The 12,502-nt window shown below is 42.1% G+C and overlaps 1 protein-coding gene across 4 annotated transcripts in view; it reads left to right on the top strand.

Annotated features, from left to right (window-relative positions):
* LOC105286449 (latrophilin Cirl) overlaps nucleotides 1–12,502 on the top strand; it is a 407,961-nt gene that overhangs the window by 90,790 nt on the left and 304,669 nt on the right. For 2 of the 4 annotated variants that reach the window (XM_026968306.1, XM_026968309.1), the window contains exon 2: nucleotides 435–481. The gene's annotated coding sequence lies outside the window, so the exon portion shown is untranslated. Of the gene's footprint in view, nucleotides 1–434; nucleotides 482–8,308; nucleotides 8,998–12,502 lie in introns of those variants that run through there. The other 2 variants (XM_026968308.1, XM_026968307.1) reach the window with 1 other exon arrangement.

Below are 12,502 nucleotides of genomic sequence, written 5' to 3'. Positions count from 1 at the left end.
AGGTGCGAACACTTTACGTGGCGTGAAAGTACATGCAAATACGCATGGTAGAACCGTCATTATCTCTTTTCTTCCTCTTTCTCTCCACCTGTAGTACGATGTTATCTATCCGCAGATATGCCTGTGCCGAATCGAGGAATTATATCTCTGCGGTACAAACGTAATGCGAGCAGTTAATGCAAATGGCGTGGTATACCACCATCCGTGCGGTCGGATTATAATAAAATAAATGCTGGCGATTAAGAGAATATATTTAAATTAAGCGACGTTATTGCGTCTGTAGAACGCGCCGAGTCTCAAGATTCGATCTTTGAAGAAAGTGCATGCATGTACACGTGTACATATACGTATGCACACATACACGCGCACCTACAGTTAACGTGCTCGGACAACGTTATATATTGTGTTTTAATGATCGTCGTTTTGTGTTACAGATACGCGTCAACGTCGCAGAGGAAGGACGGCGACGTGGAAAAATTACGTGAGTACATATACGAGTACGTGTGCACACAAAGGTGTACGTATACATGTATATGCGTTTGCTAATTAGCCGATAACTGATAGAGGATACAGCCGGGTAACGTTACTTGTCTGCATCATAGATCTGATGTCATATCCTTTTTGCCTCCTCACGGTTCTTATCCTTCCTCTTTAAGGACTTCGTATCTTTGTAAGGCACACATACGCGTGTACACAGAGTACGTGAACAAAGAAAATTCTTCCCACGTCTGTATCACGCGAAATCGTACCTTCGAATGCACGGTTGAAATAAAGTAATTCACATGAGCGATGCATAAAACGTTCGTCAAAGCATTCATTCTTTTCTTCAGCGAACGCTGGCGACCGAAACGCGACACTTTATACGTATAAAGCACGGCTATTATAATGTAACGTCGTTGACGTTTCCATTAATTTCAGTATGCCGAATAAAATTATGAATACGATAAAAAGTTGAAATTTTGTTGCATCATGAGGCGGAATAGAATAATACGACCACGGGGAATAACAGTCATAAAACATCAGTTTTTAAATGAGAGACTAACAAAAGCTAACATGACAATCGATCTCTCTTTATTTCTCTGTGAGCATAAAATTAAAGCTACATCACAAAGTTAGACATCCATTCGTTAATTTCCTAAAATTACAAGCTTTTTCACGTGTCATTTTTAACTGATCTTTTTTACAGTCGAGCAATAGGCTAAGTTTATTCCGAACATTCTAGCGAGAGACTGGCCGTGAATGTCGCCGCACTTTATAGAGTTGTAGAAAATTGGTGCAGTAAATTTGATCTCTAATCACTGGAAGAAACTGACAAACACACCTCATCAAGTGCGCGCACTCGACGGCTCTCCACGGTCAAGCGCTCCTCGCTTCTCAGGGACGGATTCGTATGGGAAAATGAAATTTAATTTTCAAGCTGTCAACTGAATGAAGAAGATCCGCGAAGATAAATCTTGTGCAGGAATATTTTCGTGGACAGTCGTCACGCTGAATTGTTCGAGATAGTAAATCCATCCTGAGTTGCTCCACTACTGCGATTGCGTCTTCGTTATATAGAATTGACTGTAATTACCTGTGGATGCGTTGTCATGCTATTGAATACCTTTTATAGGTCAGAAAATAAAATTAGAAAATAGAAAAAATACAATTATTTCATTCTGATGTGATTTGACTGATAACGATGAATTAATCTGATTCCGATTTGAATGTCGGCCACGGATTATATACTGGAACTATTGTCCCGCGTTGCTCAGAATATCTTGGCGACACAATTTTTCCGTATCGCATTCTCGTTTCGATTCTTCCTTTTCAAGTATCTGCGCGCGCACAATTAATCCGGTTTTCGAAGAGGCTTACGCTCGCGCGGCATTTAGCCGTCTTCGTTACACGCGTTGGCCAACTTTATGATGTTGTCGGTGTAACTGCCGTGTTTACGATTTTATTGAACCCGCTCCCGCCAATGGTGTATCGCCTGGTACAGAGAACGCTAGTAAGTCTCACGTGAAGAGGAAAACTTTATTGGCGCGACCGATTCTTGCACTTTAGAGGGCAGCTCCGAGCGCAATGAGCCGGAATACCGGAGCACGTGGCTAATCAAACTCGGTTTTTTAAGAGCAATACGTTATGTCGAAAAACCGTTAATTATCCGAGCATCTCGAAGATATGATAATAAAGATGATTGCTTCCGGATGGCTTAGATAATTGGATGCATCAATTCGATACAGTTCATCAATGATTTGAGGAAAAGACACACAACTTTGTACAGATAAATAAATAATTCAATACAATAAGACATATTATGTGTCTAAAATTTAAATAGATTATGTTAAAAAAAGATTTTAAAATTATATCAATTATTTAAGTATCAAAGATTGATACAGACAACTTTCAGAGATATTTCTCTTCACAAGAGTATTAATTCCTGGAAATGTTCTTATCGCAACGTTAAGAGTCGTTATACGCACTATTTCAAATCAATAGTTCACGCTTCTCGAGTTCACTGTCTTCAAGTGAAATTGGAGATAACGTACAGATCATCTCGGAGAACATTTTAAGCCTGATTAATTTTATGCCTTTGAAGGCAGACCGCCCTAGCACGAATGTCGATATGCTTATCACTATTTATTTAAGAAATATAAGCTCGGAAGAGATAACGGTGTAGAAGAGATTAATACTCATGATAGATAAGAGCCATGCAACATAAACATCTCGCTTGCTTCGAAGTTACGTGCGAAGTTACGTGCTTGTTCGTGAAGAATTAATCTTGCAACACGAGCAGTTAAAATTTTTCATCGTCAGGCATAATATGTGTATCAAATATTTAATTACAAATTACGTGTGTCGGAAAAAATTAAATATAAAAAAACTACCAATGGAAATCTTCATATCACTCACGAATTGACTTGAGATCACCCATATACGAAAAAAAAAAAAGATAAAATCGTATATTTGTCAGGATAATCGCGCGCGACGCAGGATTAATAGGGTCTCATCACTCTTTTAACGTGCAATCACATAAGTTCTCTCGCCCTAGGCAGTCGCGCAGACGACAGTCGAATGCGACGAGGGTTAATAAATGCGGTCGGGATGGAAGTAGTCAACGATCCCGGAGAAAGTATTCTCGATCGCTCCATTACTCCGTCGTCGGGCGGGCGAGTTCCCGGTCGTTTTCTCGTCGTCGGCATGAACCGTGAGACAGTCAATGGCGGCACGGAGGGTTAAGGAGAGAATGCGGACTTCGGTTCGACAATGGGCCACCTACGGCCCCCTACGCCCCCGCTAGCTCTTTTGCTCCCTCGTTTCTTTCGTCCCTTTTCGAGTACACTCGGAATCTCGACCAGGGCCAGCTGCCCTAATGCTGCGGAACTGACTGTAACGCGCTGGCAATTGTCATGGTCTCGTGAACTGTAAAGCGCGCTAGGGAACACCACGAGGCGATTCTGTCCAGGTTTACGTTGCATCCTCGACTATTGACGTTTGCCAGCGGGCCCGGTGTTGTCCGAAATCGCCGACACGAATCGCTTACACTGGGATAGAAACGGGATAAAATAGGCACACAGATACCGAGGGGAAAGCGTGACAAGGATTTGGTTGTTCGGTTAATTAGACAACAATGGTAGATCATGGGAGACGCGCGCGCTGAAGATTTATGTTCGACGGAGAGAGGTGTAGTAAAGATATTATCTATCAGTCTGCGACATTATTTAGAAACACGTCACAGAGCTTATTATATGAAATAAATTCACAAATAGAAAGAAAGTATAAAATTCATACGAAATTTAATTTAATTTAATTTGTTTCTATAAATAACGCTTTTGTTTCTTAGGGGTGTTAATTCGCTTTCTCTTGTTTTCTTTCATTATTTTATAATATAAATAAATATATGCACGTGTGCATAATGTTTTCTTTTTTATTTCCTCTGTACATATTATTAAAATATAAAATGTACAAGATACCTAAGAAACGTGAAACGATAGAAGAAGCATTATTAAATTTTGAATGTATTTTAACATTTTTAAATTTCCTAAACCCCATTTTTCTTCACTTTCACGATACTTCCGACCCTCAGATCCTCTTTCAAAATAATTCGCCTTCGTTTGTTCGACTTTCGCTTAAAGTTATCTGGTGTAAGACTTGAATTCCTAAAGAACTCAAGTTTACCGTGATTCATCGCGCAAGCCCATGCAGCCGTGATTATTGAGACGTTATCGGTCGGGCGAAACGACGCCACAAATTCTGCGCGACGTTTCGGGGCGCGTTTCGGGCTGCCGCTGGATTAAACCGTCATCGCGGTGTCGTGTCATGGGGTACAACTGCAATCCTGCAAACGACCCTTCGGAGAATAAACTCCCTTTCAGTATTTATGAACTTTTGGGATTAGCAGCGGCGAAGAAGGGAGGAAACGGGGCAACCTCCACACTTGGTAGCATCTCTTTTGTAAACTCGCTCTCGAAACACCTCGGCGACGAAAACGAGAAGGCGACTCCGCCCGTACCTCCTTCCGCGATGTAGATCGCGATTCACGTTGTTTGTGCGATACTCCCGTCGTACAGAGGGGTGCTCTTTTGTTCGCGGTTGATATTCGCCAGTGAGATACCATCGAATGAATTTTCGGGGACAGTGGCGATATGTCTCGCGCCTGACTGCGGTTCCGCACCGGATTTACGAGTTTTACTCGTCGCGCGCGATTTCCAAGATTGCTAAACGTGGATCATAATACACCATAAACCGTACGCTACATATGCAATATACATGTCAGTATAATTTATCTTTGCTTTATTTAATATTCGAAATATTCGAATATCCGAAATACAATATGTATAATCTGTAGTGTTCTAACATCAGTATTTTCCGAATAATCTACTTCGATAGTTGGATTTCTATGACATCAAAATGAAAGTTATCGAAATCAAAAAGTGTTGCGTTTGTAATAAAAATTGTGAAAAATTAAAACAGTAATAAATCAATTTCGAGAAATTACAATTTATACAAAAATGATTAATTACATTGATTGCAATTGTAAAAATATTTTTGGATGTGTAAGGAGCAAAACATTAAATATTCTGCAATTTCATACACACTTATGCAAAAATCTTTCTTATATGCAATTTAATGTTATGTTAAATCCCGTACACTTTTTTCCTTTTCTCCCATTATACATTAAATTCAGACATAAATAAAAGAAGTGAAAATTTCTTATAATGTTAAATGAACTTCGTGTTAATCCAGATTATACATACTGTAATATGGGATTACAGCAAAAAAATGGAATTGACTGTGATGTTAAGATTTGCATCGTTCGAAAAATCGGGCAAGCGTAGGGACGTGAAATAATCGCGAGGCGTTATTGGTCCGCCGCGATACGTTTGTATCGCAACGCGAAGCATGTAACACGATCATAAAGTTATTAGCGTGCACGTTACACGCATGCATTCATGCGTTATATCAGGTTTTCAATAGAACGGGAATTCACCGCTCGAAACCGCGCTCGCTTTCCGAAGAGTAGACAGAACGATACAAACTATAATTTCACTAGTCTAACAAAATCGGGCCGATTTGATACCCGCACAATTCCGACAGGGGAGAACACGCGTTTCTCACTTTATACAAGATATTTCTTTCTCTTTTATTTCTGACGACGGATTCTGCTAGATTGTAACTTATCTTGCTGAAGAAAAACGTTCAGACATCGAGATATTTTGAGTAATTAATGATTATTTAGTTTCTACAAAATAAGTGGGATATGAAATTAAGTTTAATTGTGTTGAAATATATAAAACGAGAAAAAGAGTGATATCACATGAAATATGTAATATATGTAATTTTTTTTTAATGTATCTAACTCTATTTAATTGTGCGAATTAATATAATATGTATATTACGTGGTTTGGAATATGGAGTACCACGGTTATCTCCAGCTTTATCTATTCATTATAACGGTCGATAACCTATCTTTACATTTTGCTAAGGTAACAGAGATAATGTGCGTTAGTTCGCTCAAAAGGTTAGATAAGTAAAGGTGAGAAAAGTGAAGGTGGAGAGCGTCCACCTCAGCAGAAACTTCCCGATGTTTTCCGCAGTTTTCGAGACAGGCGTGCGTTAAACGCAAGGGAGTTTGCGACCTCTCCTTGGGATTGTTTTCCTTCGTCGTGGATAATTTCCCGTCTGCCACTTGCACCTCGCACGGTAATTTATTGTAAACGCGAAGGCGGACGCGCCGGTTTAAACGATTTCCTTGATATGGCAGCGAACGGACGGACGAACAGACGCGGAAACGCTTTCCGTCGCCGCGTTAATGATTCATTACGTAAGTGTAAATTAGCGGAAATCGTATCTTGCCCGATATTAGTCATTGCATCGGAAAGATGAACATAGTCATTGCAGAAGAAACATTAATTTCTCAGTATCGATATATACACTTAAAGCGGTGCATTTGCCTGTGCAAATTAAACATTTCTTTCTCTTCAATCAGATCTTTTGTAGTAAAAGCAAATGTTGCATCGCTTAAAATATTTGAGATGTAAGTAGCTAGCAACAGAACATTAAAAAATATTGGGTTTCATGATCGCCAGTAAATAATACTATTTTACTTTTCAGTAAATTTCAGATTAGCTTAAGTAGAATCGCAATTCTAAACTCTTAAATTATTGACAATACTAAATATGAAAATATTGTACGAATGGAAGAGAGGATACTCTCTAATTATTTAAATTACCCTGTAGAACAGATCGACTCCAATTTAATGGAAGATTTTATGATATCGAAGATAACGTTAAAATATTCTGTATCATGATGTAGTAATGTCAGTTATCCCGAGAAAGGATGTTCTCTAATTATTTAAATTATCCTATAGAACAGATCGACTTCAATTTAATGGAAGATTCCACGATATAGAAGATAATTTTCGAATATTCTGTATTATGACGTAGTAATGTCAGTTATCCCGAGATGGACTCGACCATGTAGCAAAAACGTGACGATAAAATTGAGAGTATCGCAAAATGAACTCTCCCTTCACTTTGTTCTCGTGTGACCAATTTCAACAACTTTCACAAGCTTTTAGCTTCTCTAAACTCGAATCAGCTATTTAGATTTAATTTAATCACGATTAATGAATCATATTAATAGCACGGTGCTATCAAATCATTTTCCTTCCGTTCGTATAACCGCAATGTTAACGCATTTCCGTTCATTTTCGCATAGTTTTATATTTTACTTTCGTAAATTGATATCAATATTAATTTGCAATCAATGTTAACTTACCATTTGTTGGCGAACGCTGGCGATACTGGCGATGTTGCGTGAACAAAACTCGAAGTACAAAATGGACGTCGTTCGAGTCGAGGTATTTGTCCTTCCTTGCAACGCGACCTTGTATCCATCGCTACTAAACAACAGACAACAACGTTCCCATACACGCGCAGTATCAACAGTTTTAATCTGTAAAAACTTACCTCATCTTGAGATCGAGTCGGAGAAAACAAATACGCCGGGCGAAAGCCGTCCGTTCGACGAATCTAATGCGAAGTCACGAATCCAGGCGTTGTAAATCGCGCGCGCGATATCGGGACGCCTGTCGGGACGCGAATCGCGACTATTCCTCTCACGGATACTGATAACTATGAATCCAGCGCTTTCGCCGGGAACGGCATTCCGAACTTCGCGGTATTGCGTAATTTCTAACTTTATCGCGACTCTAGATAGCCATCTTTCAAGTTTCAATACCCTTTAAACTCAGGGACGCCATGGACATTGTGCAGACACTGTAGACCGTCCGAGTAGCATTACTTTAGTTATTAATCAGTTTATACGAGGTTTTTATGCGTTAGTATTTATTACCTCGCGCATTGATCACAAATCTGAAGTTGTACGAAGCAGCGAGATACGAGATAGCAGATTATTTCATCCGCGTGAAGCGCGTATGGATACATCACTTGCATCTCCATTATCGCGACGCCATACTTGCTAATCGCGGTACGAAATTTCGTTGCGTTGAATTTCAATGAGTCCGCGAGTCCGACACGATATTTTTCGGTGTCGCAGTTGGCTAATGTGACCGAATATCTCGGGCGTAAGACGAAATTTTTGTACGAACATAGTCAGAAAGAGAAGAAGCACGGCAGAACGCAAGAGGAGAGAGCATCTTCAGCGACTTGAAGTTGGTCGCGGGGCGCGACGCGGCGGGCAAGTCGGCTGGTTCGAAGCCGGTCGGCCGTACGCGGGACGAGGGGAGCCGAGCACGGCCGAACGCGCGCTCGGCGGTGGTGGAAGCCGCCGCCGCCGCCGCTCGTGATGTGGTGGGGGGAGACGCTCTCTCGTCCCCTGCGCTCGCTCAGTTCCTCCGTCGCCGTTGTGGGGAATGTTTCGTCGCGCGTCGTCGTTCCCTTCGTAACCGCGTAGCGACGGGTGTCATTCGCCGCGTTTACTCAGTTATCCTCGCTATCGTCGGCTCGATCCGCCGCCGTCCACCTTCAGCCGCGATCTTCCGCCATGGAGACTCGCGATATCCGAGCGACACGGTGAATCGTGCGGTAACGGTCGCCGTTGCGCGGCTAAGTTCAGTGTGTTTCACCCGCAGTGATACCAAGCGCGCGTTCTCTCGACGAAATTCGCGAAATCGCTCGCGAATTCGGTGCACAAGCGTGATCCGTACATCCGAGATCATTCACGTCCGACTCATTCACGGGGAATCCGTTGAAAATCCCCCGTGACGGAGAACCGGGAAGAGCTTAAGTTCGGAGCACGCAGCCGAGGACCGCGGCCGTCGGCCGGAACGTGCTCCGACCAGGATTGCCCGACTGGTACCTACGCGTCAAGGATCGTGTCTTGACGTGTCCCCAGAAATTCCAGGGAGTTCTGACAGGATATAACCGAGGCCTGGACCTCGCATACAGTGTGTTGTTCGTAACGGTGAGAGTGACGGTTCTGGTTCCGTTTTCGAGTTCCGATCTCTGTGCGATGTGCTACGATCCCGCCGTTCGCCGCATCCTCTGTCTCGTAAGTATCGCCAAACGATTCAACGATTCTCGACTGGGTTGCACTCTTTCTGGCGATCGTTTAGCTGATCATTTTCCGACGATCCGGTCGCGGAACGCGAACACGGGGCGCGCGGGCGCGCGTACATCGGAGTGCCGTCGCGTCGACTCGATCGATGGCGATCGAGTTTGGAAACATCCGCTGCAACTTGAAGCGACGGAACGGGACGTGGCTGGTTACGAAATATATATCTCGGGTGCTCGCGCCCGCACGGGATTTTCGTGGATCCGCGAGCGTGAGTGGAAAATGCGAAAGCGTTGTTCGGAATCGAAGTGCGTCGGCTGGAAATTGGTTCGTTAAACGCGAACGTTCGTTTCGGAGCGGCGACTCCGATTTCGAACGTCCGATCTCGCTCGATCTCGCGAGAGGTACCGCTGATTTTTTGTGCTCTCTCTGTGCCCTTCGATCTCTCGCGTGTGACTCAAATTGGTGAAAAATCACAGTGGGAAAATGCGTTGCCAATGTAATCTCGCAGTGATGGCGCGGCTGGCGATTTTTGCGCAACGCCCCGCAACATTGCGCGGAGGAAATCATGCTGGTGGAAAATCGAGGATCTGTTTGTGTTGCGCCGAATCGCGCAAATAAAACCGTTAGTGACATTTTGTGCCTCGACACGTGTGAAATCTTGTGTTTTTCATCTGGTGAAACTCGCGAACGTGTGACACAAATAAGGGACTTGTGACGCGATTCGCGTACCCATCTCGCGTTCCAAAAATCGGGCGCGCTGCAATGGCGCGTGCGAAAATCGGATTGGAGAAAATTCGCGACGACGATCGCGCGCGCTCGCAATTTAATTCTGTAATTAGATATACCACGAAGAGGATTACGAATTACGGATTCCGACGTGCATCACGCGCGGCAATCAAATCTCTCGTACACGCAAACGCGCGGATTTTCACGTTTTTCCACTTCCTCCCGCAACGACGCCGGAATGTTGTTTCCTTTCCGCGTTTTACGTCCGCGGTAAACTAAACTTATCGGACACAACACGGTGAATTATGGCGCGGGTTACGCGCGTTAATACGAGCCTCGATATTCGGAGCAGATAAAACGAGCGGATGAAAAAGCAACGCGATGCCTGCTCCGATCGGTCGCGTGCGGCGCACGAATTTACGGCGAACGTGCAAAAGAGCGAATTTTTAAATTCCATCGAATCGCGGAAATACGATCGTCGATTTTTGTCTGCCTTTTTATGGCCGCTAACCTACAACAGGACGCTCGCGCGATCCGGATTCCGCGATGTGCCAAAGATTTCGATAACGGCGGCCGTAATATGCACAGCAGTTAGGGAATCAACGAAAAAGTCTGTGTTTTCGAATCCGTCGGGGATAGTGCAAACACGATCGACGATTTTATCGTGACTTTCGACCGCGGGCTGTGAATGCGCATCGACATATCCGCGTTAAATACGCGTGTCAACTTGCGCCACGTATGTGAAGAGCTCAGTTAATATGATAGACATAATAAGTGGAAAATGTGGAAGAACGCGAAATTTTCATTTTTATTATTATTCTCTCTATCATCGGGGGAGCTGGTACATTTTCATCGGTTTTATCATGTCTTACTGTTTGTACTGTTGCGAGTTGCAAATGTGCGTCAATAAATACGTGCTGCATTCATGTGCTTTGAGAACGAGTAAAAAATACATAAAAGTTGTATATCGATGAGCATTTGGCGAAAATCGTAAAAAAGTCGTAAAAAATTAAATCACGTATTTAAATCCTAGAAAAATAAATAAATAATCAATTTTTCTGGTTTTACATGGCAATTATAATTAGACTCATCAATAATTATTATGCATTAAGTTTGTATATTCCGTGATACGTGTAAAAATTTACGTAACGATGGGTATATGATTAGTAAAAGAATGAAATTTTTTAATCTGTCGCACCACGCGAATACGTTAATTGATTTTGCTGTCTTTCTCCTCCGCGAAAGGTACAAACATGCCAGTGTGCGCCGTGGATGGATAGCTTAGATAGCGGTAAATGCAATAAGCGAAAAATATAGAGAGCTGCAAATTTTGAAATTCATGAGATCAGCGACTCTTTCGCAGTTTTTTGTTTTTTTTAACGTGGACGGTCGCGCTCTGATTTGCCTGTGCAAATGTGAAAGGTGCAACATTTTAAAATTTTAATTTGTTATATCGCGGAAATATGATCGTCGATTTCATACGCGCGGATCACAAACATGCATACGCGGAAGTCGCATTGTAACTTGTGAAAAATATGGATAACCAGAAATAGAAAGCCTTGAGGAAGCACTGAGATTCTAAATTTGAACTCTTTATCATAAAGAAAATAAAACATTGAAAATTTCTTGAGCCCTGCCTTGCGTAAAGAGTGAGAGTGAATAGTGATAAAACGTGATAAGCAACTACGCGAATCTTCTATCTAAAATTCTATATACACTGTGATATGCTACGAAGAAGTGCGGAATCGAAAAGTGCTACAAAGTTTAATTTCGTACGGTGTGTCAAAGTGCAATCGCTGACTATATTTTTTCAGTCTACATTGTAAGCAAAAATATCTGCGCAAGTGACATCAGTGTTAACACAAGATATCGTAAAATTTGCGATAAATATAACGCAAAATATGGCATACGCAATGCATACATGCGCGATTCTGTTGCGAAAAGTGACAATCGAGTAAACCTGTGTTTCCATTAATTAAAACGTAGCAAATGAAAAGTGTGAGAAACCCGATTGAAACGTGGTAATGCAATCTTCGATTTTCCATCAGTGATTTCCTCCCAGTCATATTTACAATGCGGAATCGAAATCAATTCTAATCCGAGTGTGCTACTGTGAGCTGCCTGCTTTGCTCTACGCGTGAATAAATCCTTGCTCCGTTTTCGCAACGTTTGTGACAGAAGAGAGAAATCTCGGTAGCGGCGCGGAAATGCGACCTTTGATTTTCAATCAGCGACTCCTCGCGCGCTTAAATTTGATTTGTCACCAATGAAAATAGGAGGAAAATGCCAATTCGACGAGAGCAATGTAATCACGGTTCTCCGTTCTTGGCAGTTGATTCTGCTCGCTCAGATTCTCGTTTTGCGACCAATTACAATATCGTGATTTATCGGAATATTACCGTGATGACAGTCCCCAGTTAGAACGTGTTATTAACTAAGATGCAATTAAGAAAACGAAATGCAAATCATTCGCGAGTGATTCATGATTAATAACAAAGTGCATGTTCTGCTGATAATGTTACTGCTAATAATGACGTACATTGTTAGAAGCAGAATATCGTGTCATCGTTTACAAGGACGACTGGCAAGCGTATTACTGCATTTAGGCATTTTAATCATTCCTAGCATTCGGCATTTTAATCGAATCTCTGACAGGTTATTTTATTAGCATCGTTTATGCGCGATTATTGTTTCATGATTTTTATGTGTCGAAAGTATTCTAACATTTCTACGGAAACTGGAGACCGCGCCTATTATTATCAACAAAACAATG

Source organism: Ooceraea biroi, chromosome 3 (assembly GCF_003672135.1).
Source record: "Ooceraea biroi isolate clonal line C1 chromosome 3, Obir_v5.4, whole genome shotgun sequence".
NCBI lineage: Eukaryota > Metazoa > Arthropoda > Insecta > Hymenoptera > Formicidae > Ooceraea > Ooceraea biroi.
Note: the sequence above shows the minus strand (reverse complement) of the source record. Positions and strands in the feature narration are given on the sequence as shown.